The sequence below is a fragment of the Schistocerca nitens genome, chromosome 2, assembly GCF_023898315.1.
Source record: "Schistocerca nitens isolate TAMUIC-IGC-003100 chromosome 2, iqSchNite1.1, whole genome shotgun sequence".
Classification (NCBI taxonomy): domain Eukaryota; kingdom Metazoa; phylum Arthropoda; class Insecta; order Orthoptera; family Acrididae; genus Schistocerca; species Schistocerca nitens.
Genome location: NC_064615.1, coordinates 973539693 through 973553927, shown reverse-complemented (window position 1 = coordinate 973553927; position 14235 = coordinate 973539693). Strand labels below are relative to the sequence as shown.

Genomic DNA, 14235 nt, shown 5'->3' with positions numbered 1-14235 from the left:
ATAACTCCTCCAATGAGAGTAGCACTGCGTCTTCAGGCCACAAGTGGCCCATCGGGACCATCCGACCGCCGTGTCATCCTCAATGCGGATGCGGATAGGAGGGGCGTGTGGTCAGCACACCACCTTCCCGTTCGTTATGATGGTTTTCTTTGACCGGAGCCGCTACTATTCGATCGAGTAGCTCCTCAATTGGCATCACGAGGCTGATTGCACCCTGGTAAACGGCAACAACGCATGGCGGCCTGGATGGTCACCCATCCAAGTGCCGATCACGACCGACAGCTCTTAACTTCGGTGATCTCACGGGAACCGTTGTATCCACTGCGGCAAGGCCGTTGCCTCGGATGAGAGTGATAATCATAAAAAATGAAATGTATTTCAGCAGTTGATAATCACGAAAGCATCTAGTTAACCATGATGAGTTACATAGTACGAATACATAGACAGGAGCAACACGGTAATGCTTAGCACCTTAATGCCGTTTGCTTGCGATGTAAATAGCATATTTGCATCTTAGTTATGGCACAGTTTCCAAGAGTGTTCTACAGCGAAACATCTTGACTGAAGTTGATTGAATGTATACATGATTACTTCCAAAGTGATTGAAGCCAACACACGTGCAATAAAATGGCGGCAACTTCCGCAACATTGCTAACAACAGAGGGAACACGACCAAGAACAGCAACGAAATGGAGCGGGAAGAGCGCCTCCCTGCTGTTCCGCAACCTCGTATGCATCACGGCAGTGAGACGCCAACTTGACTGGGAGTGGCAATGCAAATGGTTCCTGCTCCTTTCGGCTGGAGGGTCAGCTCGTGGTCCTGGTGCTGGGTTTGGTGACCCTGTGGCCAGGTCTTCTAACGCGGCCGGCACTAGTATCCTGACTCGTTGGCGTGGCTGCAATTTGAAATTAATATATCCAGTTTGCTACAGATATCAACCATATTGTGGATTATCTGAATTATTTGATTGCTCAATTTGAAAACTGCTCTACCCCCACAATTCGATAGTTCTCTACTCTGGCGACCCGTCGGCGGTTTGAGTTTGTGGGGAAATTTGATTTTATGGCAGCTGTGCTGCAAAAATGCGTGAGCGGATCTGAGCCGCTCGTGGCCGGACCAAGTTATCTGTGTCAGATATCCGCTGGTGCGCATACATACCGATAGGCAAATCTTGGCAAAGTGTGGCGCGCACGGTCGCGGGTCAGCAAAAAAGCAACGGCAGTGCGAACTGAGCCGTTGTACAGGCGAGACGCATATTTCGAGAGTCTATAACTACAATCCGCGGACCACATGGGTCGAGATTAACGCGAGCTCTCCGCAGACGCGTACGGAAATTTGTTCGGTGCTTCCCGTTTCTTTCCGCTTTCGCTTAGTCGCGTCCACAGACACACGGCGCTCTGCGATCGCGAGAAAAAGGTTCGTTTCGTTCTGGACAAGCGTCCACTGATATCCCGCGCTCGCACGATAGAATGACACGCTCGTCACCGAGGATTGGACATCATCCGGGATCGGTGGCCGAGTGGAACTTTTGTTGTTGTGGTATTCAGTCCAGAGACTGGTTTCATGCAGCTCTCCATGATACTCTATCCTGTGCAAGCTTCTTCATCTTCCAGTACCTACTGCAACCTACATCCTTATGAATCTGCTTAGTGTATTCATCTCTTGGTCGCCCTCTACGATTTTTACCCTCCACGCTGCCCTACAATGCTAAAATAGTGATCCCTTGATGTCTCAGAACATGTCCTACCAACCGATCCGTTCTTCTAGTCAAGTTGTGAAACAAATTTCTCTTCTTCCCAATTCTGTTACGTACCTCCTCATTAGTTATGTGATCTATCCAGCTAATCTTCAGCATTCTTCTGTAGCACCACATTTCGAAAGCTTCTATTCTCTTCTTGTCTAAACTATTTATCGTCCATGTTTTATTTCCATACATGGCTACACTTCATACAAATACTTTCTGAAAAGACTTCCTGACACTTAAATGTTAACAAATTTATCTTCTTCAGAAACGCTTTCCGTGCCATTGCCATCTTATATCCTCCTTTCAAGATACTGTCCATTCCGTTCAACTGCTCTTCCAGATCCTTTGCTGTCTCTGACAGAATTACAGCCGGCCGGTGTGGCCAAGCGGTTCTAGATGCATCAATCTGGAACTGCGCTACCGCTACGGTCGCAGGTTCGAATCCTGCCTAGGGCATGGATGTGTGTGATGTCCTTATGTTACTTAGGTTTAAGTAGCTGTAAGTTCTAGGGGACTGATGACCTCAGATGTTAAGTCCCATAATCCCGAGAGCCATTTGAACACTTTATGAACAGAATTAAGTCATCGGCAAACCTCAAAGTTTTTATTTCGTCTCCATGGATTTTAATTCCCACTCCGAATATTTCTTTTGTTCCCTTTACTGCTTGCTCAATATACAGATTGAATAACATCGGGGATAGGCTACAACCCTGTCTCACTCCCATTCCAACCACTGCTTCCCTTTCATGCCCCTCGATTCTTATAACTGCAATCTGCTTTCTGTACAAATTGTAAATAGCATTTCGCTCCCTGTATTTTACCCCTGCCAACCTCAGAATTTGAAAGAAAGTATTCCAGTCAACATTGTCAAAAGCTTTCTCTAAGTCTGCAAACGCTAGAAACGTAGGTTTCCCTTTCCTTAATCTATCTTCTAAGGTAAGTCGTATGGTCAGTATTGCCTCACGTGTCCCAACATATCTACGGAATCCAAACTGATGTACCCAGAGGTCAGCTTCTACCAGTTTGTCCATTCGTCTGTAAAGAATTCGTGTTAGTATTTTGCAGCCGTGACTTATCAAACTGATAGTTCCGTGATTTTCACATCCGTCAACACCTATTTTCGTTGGAATTGGAATTATTTTATTCTTCTTGAAGTCTGAGGTTATTTCACCTGTCTCATACATCTTGCTCACCAGATAGTAGAGTTTTGCTAGGGCTGGCCACATAAGGCTATCAGTGGTTCTAATGGAATGTTGCCTATTTCTTATTAAGACTTAGGTCTTTCAGTGTTCTGTCAAACTCTTCACGCAGTATCATATCTCCCATTTCATCTTCATCTACATCATTTTCCATTTCCATAATATTGTCCTCAAGTACATATCCCTTGTATAGACCCTCTACATGCTCCTTTCACCATTCTGCTTTCCCTTCTTTGTTTGGAACTGGGTTTCCATCTGAGCTCTTGACATCCATACAAGTGGTTCTCTTTTCTCCAAAGGTCTCGTTAATTTTCCTGTAGGCAGTATCTATCTTACCCCTAGTGATATATGCCTCTACATCCTTACATTTCTCCTCTAGCCATCCCTGCTTAGCCTTTTGCGCGTCCTGTCGATCTCATTTTTGAGACGTTTGTATTCCTTTTAGCCTGCTTCATTTATTGTATTTTTATATTTTCTCCTTTCATCAATTAAACTCAGTATATCTTCTGTTACCCACGGATTTATACTAGCCCTCGTCTTTTTCCTACTTGATCCTCTGCTGCCTTGACTATTTCATCTCTCAAAGCTACCCATTCTTCTTCTACTGCATTTATTTCCCCCATTTTTGTCAATCGTTCCCTAATGCTCTCCCTGAAATTCTCTACAATTTCTGGTTCTGTCAGTTTATCCAGATCCCATCTCCTTAAATTCCCATCTTTTTGCAGTTTCTTCAGCTTTAATCTACATGGAACTGTTATGCAAAGACAATTATCGCGATCGCCGGTTAATGGACATTGCGAACTGATTTCATTTTTGTCATTTGTTCATTTACTTATTTGGCAGAATAAGTACATTTTCGTCAGGTCTACTTATCAGTTATCGTTACCCCACCGTCACCACAGCCTACATCCTGAACAAAGTGCGTGGGTATGACAGCAAATTCGGCTCACTGCACGAACGACATGTAAGCGGCGAGAAACACACGCTCCCGCTTCAATTTTAATGCGTACATTGATTCACAGGCCCGTGACTACACTCGATATACTCATTATTACCTAAGCAACACGAAACTGTGATCGGAAATGTGATTTTAATTTGAATTAAACTGTCTTTCTTTGTAGGAGGACTGAATTGGAAAGTAACTGAGGCTCCATGCTCTTCATACGTCTCAGAAAATTCTCCGCGCTACAGCTAGATAAAATTGACGGCTACTATCGAAATCTCAACACTATCTTGGCTATCTGCCGATATAACGCAGTGGGGTTACATACGTTGGAGAACGAATGAAAAACGTACCTTAGTTCGAGATGCTGGACGGATGTAGCCACGATATACACTTTGCAACAGAGATGCAACAGTGCCAAAGCAAATGGCTCCTGTCCTTTCATTAAAAAGAATTTAAGGTCAGTCTTGTTAAATTTTGCTGTAAGTCGAACCACTAAACCAACGGCCATGCGCATAATAATACCGGTTCCCATCAGATCATCGAAGTTAAGAGCTCTCCGGCTTGGCTAGCACTTGGATGGGTGATCATACGGGACGCCGAGCGCTGTTGGCAAGTGGGGTGCACTCAGCCCTTGTGAGGTAAATTGAGGAGCTACTTGACTAACGGCTTCGGTCAAGATAACTGACTAGAGAGCGGTGTGGTGACCTCATGCCTCTCCATATTCGCAAACAGTGACGCCTGTCTGCTGCGGATGACACGGCGGTCGGTCGGTACCGTTGGGCCATCCGAGGTCTGTTCGGACGGAGTTTAAATCTCTGAACTAAGTCAGTATTCTGGGGTCACTTTTTTATTATTAATAATGCGTAGTTGGGACTCATTAAAATTGCTTATCATGGAACTGTTGGCAATAAGTCGCTATAATAATAACTGGTCTCTGATCCTCAGTATAATTTCTTCATTACTACAGTCAGATAGTAGAATTGGCATAAGTAAGGTGACATTGCACTTTAAAGTCTTATCTGATAAATGTTTCTATTTGAGTGCCACGGATGTCATTTTTTTGTTATCTTTTAGAGCTTTTAAGCATGTTCAGTCAGGGATAAAATGAACTGCTCTTTTTCCTTTGGCACGGCCATTCAGGTAGTCAACTGTGATAACATTATTAAAAAAGTACATGAGTTCAGTATCCTGTTCGTGCTGAAGAATTTTCTTTATCTCTTTCAGTAAATCGACTTGGTAAGCTATGTTAACGATTCGTCTGTTCGAGAATTTTATGTAAGGCGTCGTTCATGAACGAACTACATTTTCTGAGAATTCTTCCAGTTAATCTCAACATGTCTTCCAATTTCAGTACACCAATGTTTATGATATATATTATCTTTATATCTTAAACCTTCCAAAATGTGTTGAGATTTATGACTGATGCCAGTCTGTTCGTCTATAATTAACAGGGTTAACACGATTTCTTCCCGGCTTTGCAACCTCATTATGCCCACATGTATGTCGTCAGACGTGAATGTTATTGGATAGTGTATGTCAAATTATGTGATAGAGACAATTCTGTTCAAACTCCAGTGGTCCCAGTCTTTAAACAAACTCTGTGCGGTACTGTATTTTCCGAGGCGGAAAGTGATGCCTGCAAAGAAAGTAGCCTGAGTACTGTACAGCACTGTATTAACTTCGCGCAACAAGGAATGTTCAATTCTGAGCAACTTTTGAAATGTGGTATCTCGAGCGTCTCGTTCCTACTACCATTCCACACTGAGAATTGCTTAATTCTGATAAAGGACATCTTCATCTACATCTACACTCCGCAAGCCACCTTGTAACCTTCTAGGTCTAGACCGTTTATTGTACGAGTATATGTTTGGCATTGCGTCAATCGTTGTGGACGATCTGTAAGTGATATTGTTCTTGAAGATTCCTTTTACGAGTGTTACTATGAGCGGTTTCGATAGATTTACGATGTCATCATAGGAGATGATAGTTGAAAAAAAGCATCCCAAGTGAATTTGGCTCTAACATAATACGATTTCCTGTAACCACTACGTACACTGATTCGACGACGTTAGAACGTACCTTGTAACATTATTAAATGTACATGCTTGTTACAACACTGAAAGTCACATAGTGATGTTGCATCAAATTGTGATAAGAATGGCAGCTAACGCCAGCATGTCACAAATAAAATAAGACGCAATTAAAACATGTAACACGTTGTGCTGATGTCCCAGCATACACTAATCACCTGACACCACAATGGCGACTTAGCTAGTACAATATGCTCACAGATAAGTAAGTACACAGTTGTTTACAAAGTCGTGCCCGACATTAGATAAATTTCAATAAATGTGCCACACTGCAATTACGTACTCTCTCCAATTTCATTCCAATTATTTTTAAGACAGTTTTCGTAACATTTTAAATTGCAGTTTTAAAATAACACTGTTTTGAAAGTATTCAATGTACTTATTAAAGTACAATTTACGATGAAACACAATATTCCATTACATGGAAACCCATAATAAGCTCTCTTTTTTTAAAAAAAAGTTTATAATAGACATGATTCACATTATTCATCAACACAGAGCTATATCAAAGGTCCTGACAAAGAAAGCTCATCAAGGAGATTATATGCAAGACAAATATAGGCCATAGCCACAGACAATACAAAATCACTCCCTGGAATACTGTCAGGTTCACGTAATTGTATTCTTCGCGCCAAATAAAATGAAATAAACTAAATCATAAGCGCAAGTGATGCGGTGCTCGTGGTCTAAGTACAGCTCGTTTATTGAAGAATTATTGGTTAGCGTGGCAATGTAACCGCATAGGGGATTATTGAAAAATATTGTGGAAATCGTAGCATAATTCCCAACGTTTTCATGAGAGCATATTCATCCACTTACGAAAATTTTTAAGTCGAGTTGCTCTTGATAGACGCGCTTTCACGTAGACCTCAAGCACCACATCATCTTTATATATGATACAAATTTCTTTCTACGTATTATTGCGGTTTCGGCCGCTATCCGGTCGGTCGCACCTTCATATAAGTGTGCTGCCAGTTGCGCCGGCGCGTTTCCTGCAGTCGCCACGGCGGCAAATTGCGCTGCCACGAACGATTACGCCGCTGCCGACGAGATGCAAGTGTCCACTCTCTGGAGCTCCAGCAGGAGAGTACTGAGGTTCGAACATTCATGCACTGAGCCCTTTATTTTGTGTTTGCCAGTTGAATAACATTTACAGACTGCCGTAGCGTCCAGGGCTCGTGATTTACTGAATACGTATTGTACTGAAGACTGACTGATTTGTATATCTGCGGTATCCGTGTATGTTTCAACATTCAAAGCTACTGTTAGCGACTGACGCTGCAACTACTGCAACAAAGTTATGTATTATTTTTACTATTTGATACTAGATGTAGAATAAATCTGAATTCTTTGCTCATGAACAGCATCTGTTCCTCGCTCCTGTATCCACTAAAGAACTACACATCGTGCAAGTAAGTTGTAACGATTAAGAATGTAACTAAGTAAAAAAAAAATTACGTATTGTAACTCGCCTGTCTGCTATGATGCATTTACTGGTGGGCCTACTTGAACTCAATCTCAAGTTCTACAGTAAGCATAAAAATCGAACATCGCATCTGTTACATACAGATTTTTCACTCACAGATCAAGATGTTATGGTGCGTGAAATATTGCCGTTAGTACTACTCCTTTTTAATGTGATCTTTAATTGTTTGCGGTCACATTTATGCCTACCATGATGTGTTTATTGTTGTATTTACTTGAATAAAATCTAGGGTACTGTAATAAACATCGATCACCGCATCATTTACATACAGAAATTTGATTTATGTCTTCAGAAGTTATTCTGTGATAAATGTCGGCGTTTGGCACCAAAACACATCTGGTTTCCGGATGTACTTTGTGCATGCTTAAACTAAAACTAGAAGGTATATACCACGAGCACTCAAGCATACATAAGCTTTTAATTACACAATTCACGTCAAATTTTGTCGTAAGGGGGTGCGTATGTTCGCATGAAAAGCTCGGTAACTGTACCACGAGTTTCACAATATTTTTCAATAATTCGCATATTGATACGTTAATCAATAATTCTGTAATAAACGCGCTGTAGTTAGACCACGAGCACCGCATCACTTGCGCTTACGACTTAGTGTAGTTCATTTTATATGGCGCGTACAAAACAATTACTCGAACCTGATAGTATTTCAGGGAGTGATTTCTTATGGTTCGTGGATATGTCCTATATTTGTCTTGCATATTGTTACCTTGATGACCCTTTTATGTCAGGACTTTTGATATGGCTCTGTGTTGAAGAATAATGTGAACCGGGTTTATTGTAACTTATTTTTTAAATAATAGAAATTCTTCCAATACATATGTGGCATACAGGAAACCAGTGCTTAACAGTATTGGTTGAAAACAGTCTTAGTTGCAATTTTATTTTTTTTTTTATTTTTCAACGACGCGTTTCGCCTTATATAGGCATCTTCAGGTTATATTTTCTAGATGGACGTGAGAGGCACCAAGATCTGCATAACACATTCCCGTTCACAGGAGCGTTCACGGGAGCGCGTTATGCAGATCTTGGTGCCTCTCTCGTCCATCTAGAAAAGATAACCTGAAGATCCCTAAATGAGGTGAAACGCGTCGTTGAAAAATAAAAAAACTAAAATTGCAACTAAGACTGTTTTCAGCCAATATTTTTAAATAATGACTGTCTATTATAAGTTTATATGTAATGGATAAGAAAGAATATTTCATTGTAAATTTTACTTTAAAAATGTTCATTGTATATCTTCGACATATAGTGTTATTTTAAATCTGTGACTGTAACTGACGCATAAATTGTCTTAGTAACTTTAATGAGACTGAAGAGAAGACAATTGCAGTGTGACACATGTATCGAAATTTATCGAATATCGGACACGACAGTGTAAACAACTGTATATTACTTATCTGTGAAAATATTATGCTGCAGAAGTTGCCATTGTGGTGTCAGGTGATATGTGTACGTTGGAACATCAGCACAACATACTGTATGCTTTAATAATGTGTTTTTCGTATCATACTGATGTTCCCAGTCATATTTTTTTTGTTACAATTTGAAGCAGCATCACTATGTGACCTTCAAGCATGTACATCTAATAATATTACAAGGTGCGTTCCAATGCTGAATCAGTGTATGCAATGGTACATGAAATAGTATATGTTTGAACCACCTTCACTTGGATTTTTTTTTTTTAACCTTTCAGATCCGGTGACGATCTCGTAGATTGTCGAAACTTACCACAGTAATGAAAAGAATTGCTAGCGATCTTGGCAAACCTAATTCATCAAAAGTAATAATACATCTCATTGCAATTGCTGTTTAGACTGTATATCGCGACATATGTGTATCGTTTATGCTTTAAATTTCTAATTGTGTAATGTTTTCCAAATTTAGAATGGAAGGTTACACTTGCAATTACTGCGTAATCTTTAAGCTGTGTAGCCTGCATACCGTGACATGGTCATAGAATGTAAAGCTGACTCAATATGAACACACGCCTGTGCAGGACTCTGAATGCAGAGTGGTAAAGAATTTTTGTAAAGCCAATATTCGGAATATAATAGCAAATTTGTACCAGCATCCGTGATTGATAACTTTTCAACAATCAAGAACTTTGATACAGACTGACGAACGGAACCACCATGTGCGTTTACTGATACTAATATGAATGTATGTAGAGACGTGTAAATGTTCGCTGTTCCTGAAACCTGCTGAACAACGTTTTTCACAGTGCTGATGATAATCCTTACCTGCGCAACCCAGATAACGGAGCTCAGCTCTGCTTTGTCACACTAGCTGCAATGGAACCCTTTGCCGCACGTTGGCCTGAAAGAAATGACACAGCTTCTGCCAGAATCATTGTTAAATAAATCTCTGCTAAATAAGTCATTCAAGGTACAATGCGTGTGAACATGTTCCTGATTGAAAGATTTCTGGTCGTTACATAGAAGTGTGGTGTTTCACAGTAAAGGGAATCAAATCCTATCCTACATCAGTTTAAAGTTATATTATAGCTCAGAAAACGCAGTTAAGTATTTCAGTTAGATTTGAATGAAAGTTGCAAGTCTCCTTGAGACACTGTCGCTCACAATCTACCTCGACATGACTATGAGGCAGAAAGCTGATGCTTTGAACACTTTTAGCAAGATTTCAGAAATAAACTTATAGGTGTCACTGCCCATATAAATACTGGAAAAACATTACTACAGCTGTGAGCAAGAGACATATTTTACATTTTTGTAAGGTGTACTATACAGAACATGTAACCAATAAACTAACAATGAGTATTGTCAGTCACTTTATAAGCAAATTATGACACATAGAGGACCGGCAGTAAGGAAGAAAATGTGCTGTAGTCTCAGCAAACGTGAACAGGAAGTAAGTTGGAACAGTTGTGCCATGTTGTATTCCTAATGGTCAACTATACAAGGCATAAAAATTTTGTGGACAGAAAATTACATTATTTCATCTTCATACATCACTTACAAAAGCAGATTTTTGGACTAAACAAAAAAAATGTGGTATATTTTGAATCCAAAAAGACCATGAACCACAAAAAGAAGAAAAATACCAAGTTACAAGATAAGGAAACATTACAGAATAGTGAAACAGACTAATAAGGCAACTATTTCGGAATTTTAGGTATCAATACTTCTCTTAAAATGGAAAACAAGAAAGCTCTGATTTTCACCTAGTTTAATATCATCACGTACGTTCTTGTTCTTCTTAAGTATAACTGACCTTTCATCTTGATAAATAAGCAACATTTATTTTTGTAGTGATCAAACTCTTAAACAAGTTACCAGAAGATATACAAGGACAAAGAATGAGAAATACAAGAAAATAATTTGGTAAAATATCATAAAATGGATTAGCATGTAGTTAAAATAAAGATGGTACATAGATTTCTGCCTCATATTCTACATGAACAATAAATGTAAAAAAGTCAATGAATAAGCACTGAGGGCTGTAATATTTTGATGCATCTATATGTAATAACTTGTAGTACATATCATATAATTTCTTGTAGATATTCTTAGATGTTTAAATTCACTTATATTTGCTCAGTAAATTTCATCACCTACCTGAGGGATTAAACATATAAACAGATAATAAAAGTGATTTTAGAAATAAACTTGTAGGTGTCACCGCCCATACAAATACTGGAAAAACATTACTACAGTTGTGAGCAAGAGACATATCTTACATTTTTGTAAGGTGTACTATACAGATCATGGAACTAATAAACTAACAATAAGGATTGGTAGTCACTTTATAAGCAAATTATTACACATAAAAGACTGGCAATAAGGAAGAAAATGCACTATAGTCTGAACAAACGTGAATAGGAAATAAATTGGAACAGTTGTATCGTGCTGTATTCCTAATGGTCAACTATACAAGGCATAAAAATTTTGTGGACAGAAAATTACATTATTGCATCTTCATATAATGTAAGACCGAAGTCAAAAAGGAACTGTAAGGATCAGCTTTACCAAAAGATGGGATCAGTTGACAGGACACATGCTGAGTATCAAGGAATCACGAATATGATAAAAGAGTGATATTTTGGGGTAAATAATATAGAGGGAGAGCAAATGTTGACTACAGTAATCAAGGTGGAACAGCTGTGGGTTTCAGAATTTATACAGAGATTAAGAGACTGGCACAGATAGATGAGCATAAGACCTGCCTCAAACTACTGTTTGGATTGAAGACCATAATAGCATACAATGTTACAAGTTGTGGTAACATACTGTGCCTAGTATGAGGACAATGAGATTTAAATACATACTGTTTCCAGTTTCGTGACATGTACTAGTGATACAAGCAACTCCTTCACCTTGGTAAGTTGCAAGGTTCTATTTGATGTACTGGACACAAAGTCATAAGTACCAGATTTTGTTGGAGATGTACATTTAAATTCAAGATGCTAATCATCACCTTGCCTGAGTAATATACCTTTGTTGTTATCAGTGTTCAGTAGTGGTTTCTCACTACTGAGTGATCTGTGAAACATTTAGTATGTTATCACATGAGATTTACAAATTTGCAAATGGAGCACCCTAAATATATCTAAAATTTAATTTACAATAAGAAGTTGAAATTTTGGGTTTTAAGTGATACCATCTCATACATTTCATAGATCAACAAGTCTGTGATAACATATCAAACGACACTGAATTATTAAAATTATTGAGAATAAATGTGAATACACAATATGATTCAATGATATCTGTGGTTCTCCAAGCTGCTAAATGTTTTCAGACTTCCTCATCATTAGGTGAACATATCTTTGATAGGCTCAGAATTTTCTGTTCGTATTTCATCTGAAAAATGTATTAAGAAAAAACAAGAATATGCAATATGTTATAATAAAATCTTGAAATCTGTGATTCCATGAGTTACTAATAGTCTTCAGAATTCCTCATCCTCATGTGAACATGTCTCTGATATGCTCGAAAGATTTTGTTTCGTTGCATAGCAATTTTTCACATTCCATTCTTATATATATATATATATATATATATATATATATATATATATATATATATATATATATATATAAGGTGTGTGTGTGTGTGTGTGTGATAAAACAATTTGTAACTTCATTAGCAACCCACCCCAACTTTGCACAGGTAGCACTAGGTATCAATGGCTGGATGACTTGTCTGGCATAGCAGTAATACATTATATAAACAAATTTTCCCCTTGAATCAGCTTATTAGATAGTGGCAACCGTATCAAAATCCCTATACAGACAGAGACGTTTGGCAGGGTCTTTTAATTGATCTTAGTTCAGCCAGTTTGCTCGTTATATGACTTAATTAATATGTTTATAACCAATGTATTCCATGTGAATCATGGTGGTGGTGGTGGTGGTGGTGGTGGTGGTGGTGGTGGTGGTGGTGGTGGTGTGTGTGTGTGTGTGTGTGTGTGTGTGTGAGAGAGAGAGAGAGAGAGAGAGAGAGAGAGAGAGAGAGAGAGAGAGAGAGAGAGAGAGAGAGAGAGAGAGAGAGATACTGGACATGTGTATCAATTTGCAGCATGTCATGTACCGTAGGCTGGTGGGAGAAGATAGTGTTTAAAGGCCACAAATAAAAAAAAAAAAAGTGAAAGCACACCTCATCTGTATATGCTTGACATTGCTTCAGTTTGGGGCAATCTGAACGTCACATTATTCTTGAAGACTCAAGGTAGCCAAGATTGCTAGCAATTCTTTTTATTACTATGTTTACTAGTATGACTGCTTTAGACAGGTCTATGCTGTCATCATCGGATCTTGTAACATAATCAGTTGTACATGCCGGGACATCAGCACAGCATGTAGAATGTTTTAATACTTCAAGAATACTGCACTTAATCTAGATGTGTAGCATGTGATAGTACTTCTCCTGTAAACCTCAGTATGTAATGTTCATTGTTGAGTCTCAATGCTGCAATTAGTTTTCAGGGGCTCATCATGGCATACGTTTCCACCTTACAACGCAAAGAAGCTTGTCCATATGTAGGTTTGAATGAAGGGAAGCAGAAAACTGAAAGTTGATTCATAAGCTCCTCTGCTGAAAAGAACGTTTTGAATATAAACCTACTAAAGTCGCATCCCTTGGAAAATTTTTTACTTTTTGCAGAGACAAGTAAAAGTCATAGTCTTTGGATTCGAATATTTTTTCACTATTCAGTCATTCTCAAATGATTGCATAAAATGCTTGGAAGTTAAGTAACTCACTGTCTGTTGTTTGAAGTGTGTGCAGTGAATCATAAGTGCAAATTGGGACCATTACCCTGAGAAAAGCAGAAATTGACAGCCTGTAACTGTCGTTTTCTTTCTTTTTTGATGCGTCCCGCCACCATCTGTAGCAATCTTTCGAAATTTTCTGTATTCATCTGCAAGAAATTCTGACTCCCATCCCATTCTCTATTTGTAAGCTGTCGAGAAGATCTCGCCCATGACTGCTTACTTCTTTAAAAAGCTTATGAATGGACCAGTGTTTATGAGGACGTAAAAGGACTGTGGTCCTTTCTCGCCAGTGAAGATTCATTTTCCAATCTTATGCATAATTTCGAAGTGACCAAAGAAATAATATCTGAACACATTAAGTCGCATCACTCTGACTGCATCACGCCGAACACATTCCTCCCGTCGCTGGTACATCAAACTAAGAGCAGCTTTCGTCCACTCTGACTTGTCAATTTGGTGCTGCTTGTATAGTGCTGCACGGAGCTATGCTCCTACGTTCTGACATTCACTGCTAGATGGCAA

At 39.1% G+C, this 14235-nt stretch overlaps 1 protein-coding gene across 1 annotated transcript in view; it reads right to left on the bottom strand.

The window, feature by feature from the left end:
• The window catches only part of LOC126234748 (globin C, coelomic-like), a 187206-nt gene that overhangs the window by 119828 nt on the left and 53143 nt on the right, over nucleotides 1–14235 (bottom strand). The gene's annotated exons all lie outside the window — the stretch shown is intronic.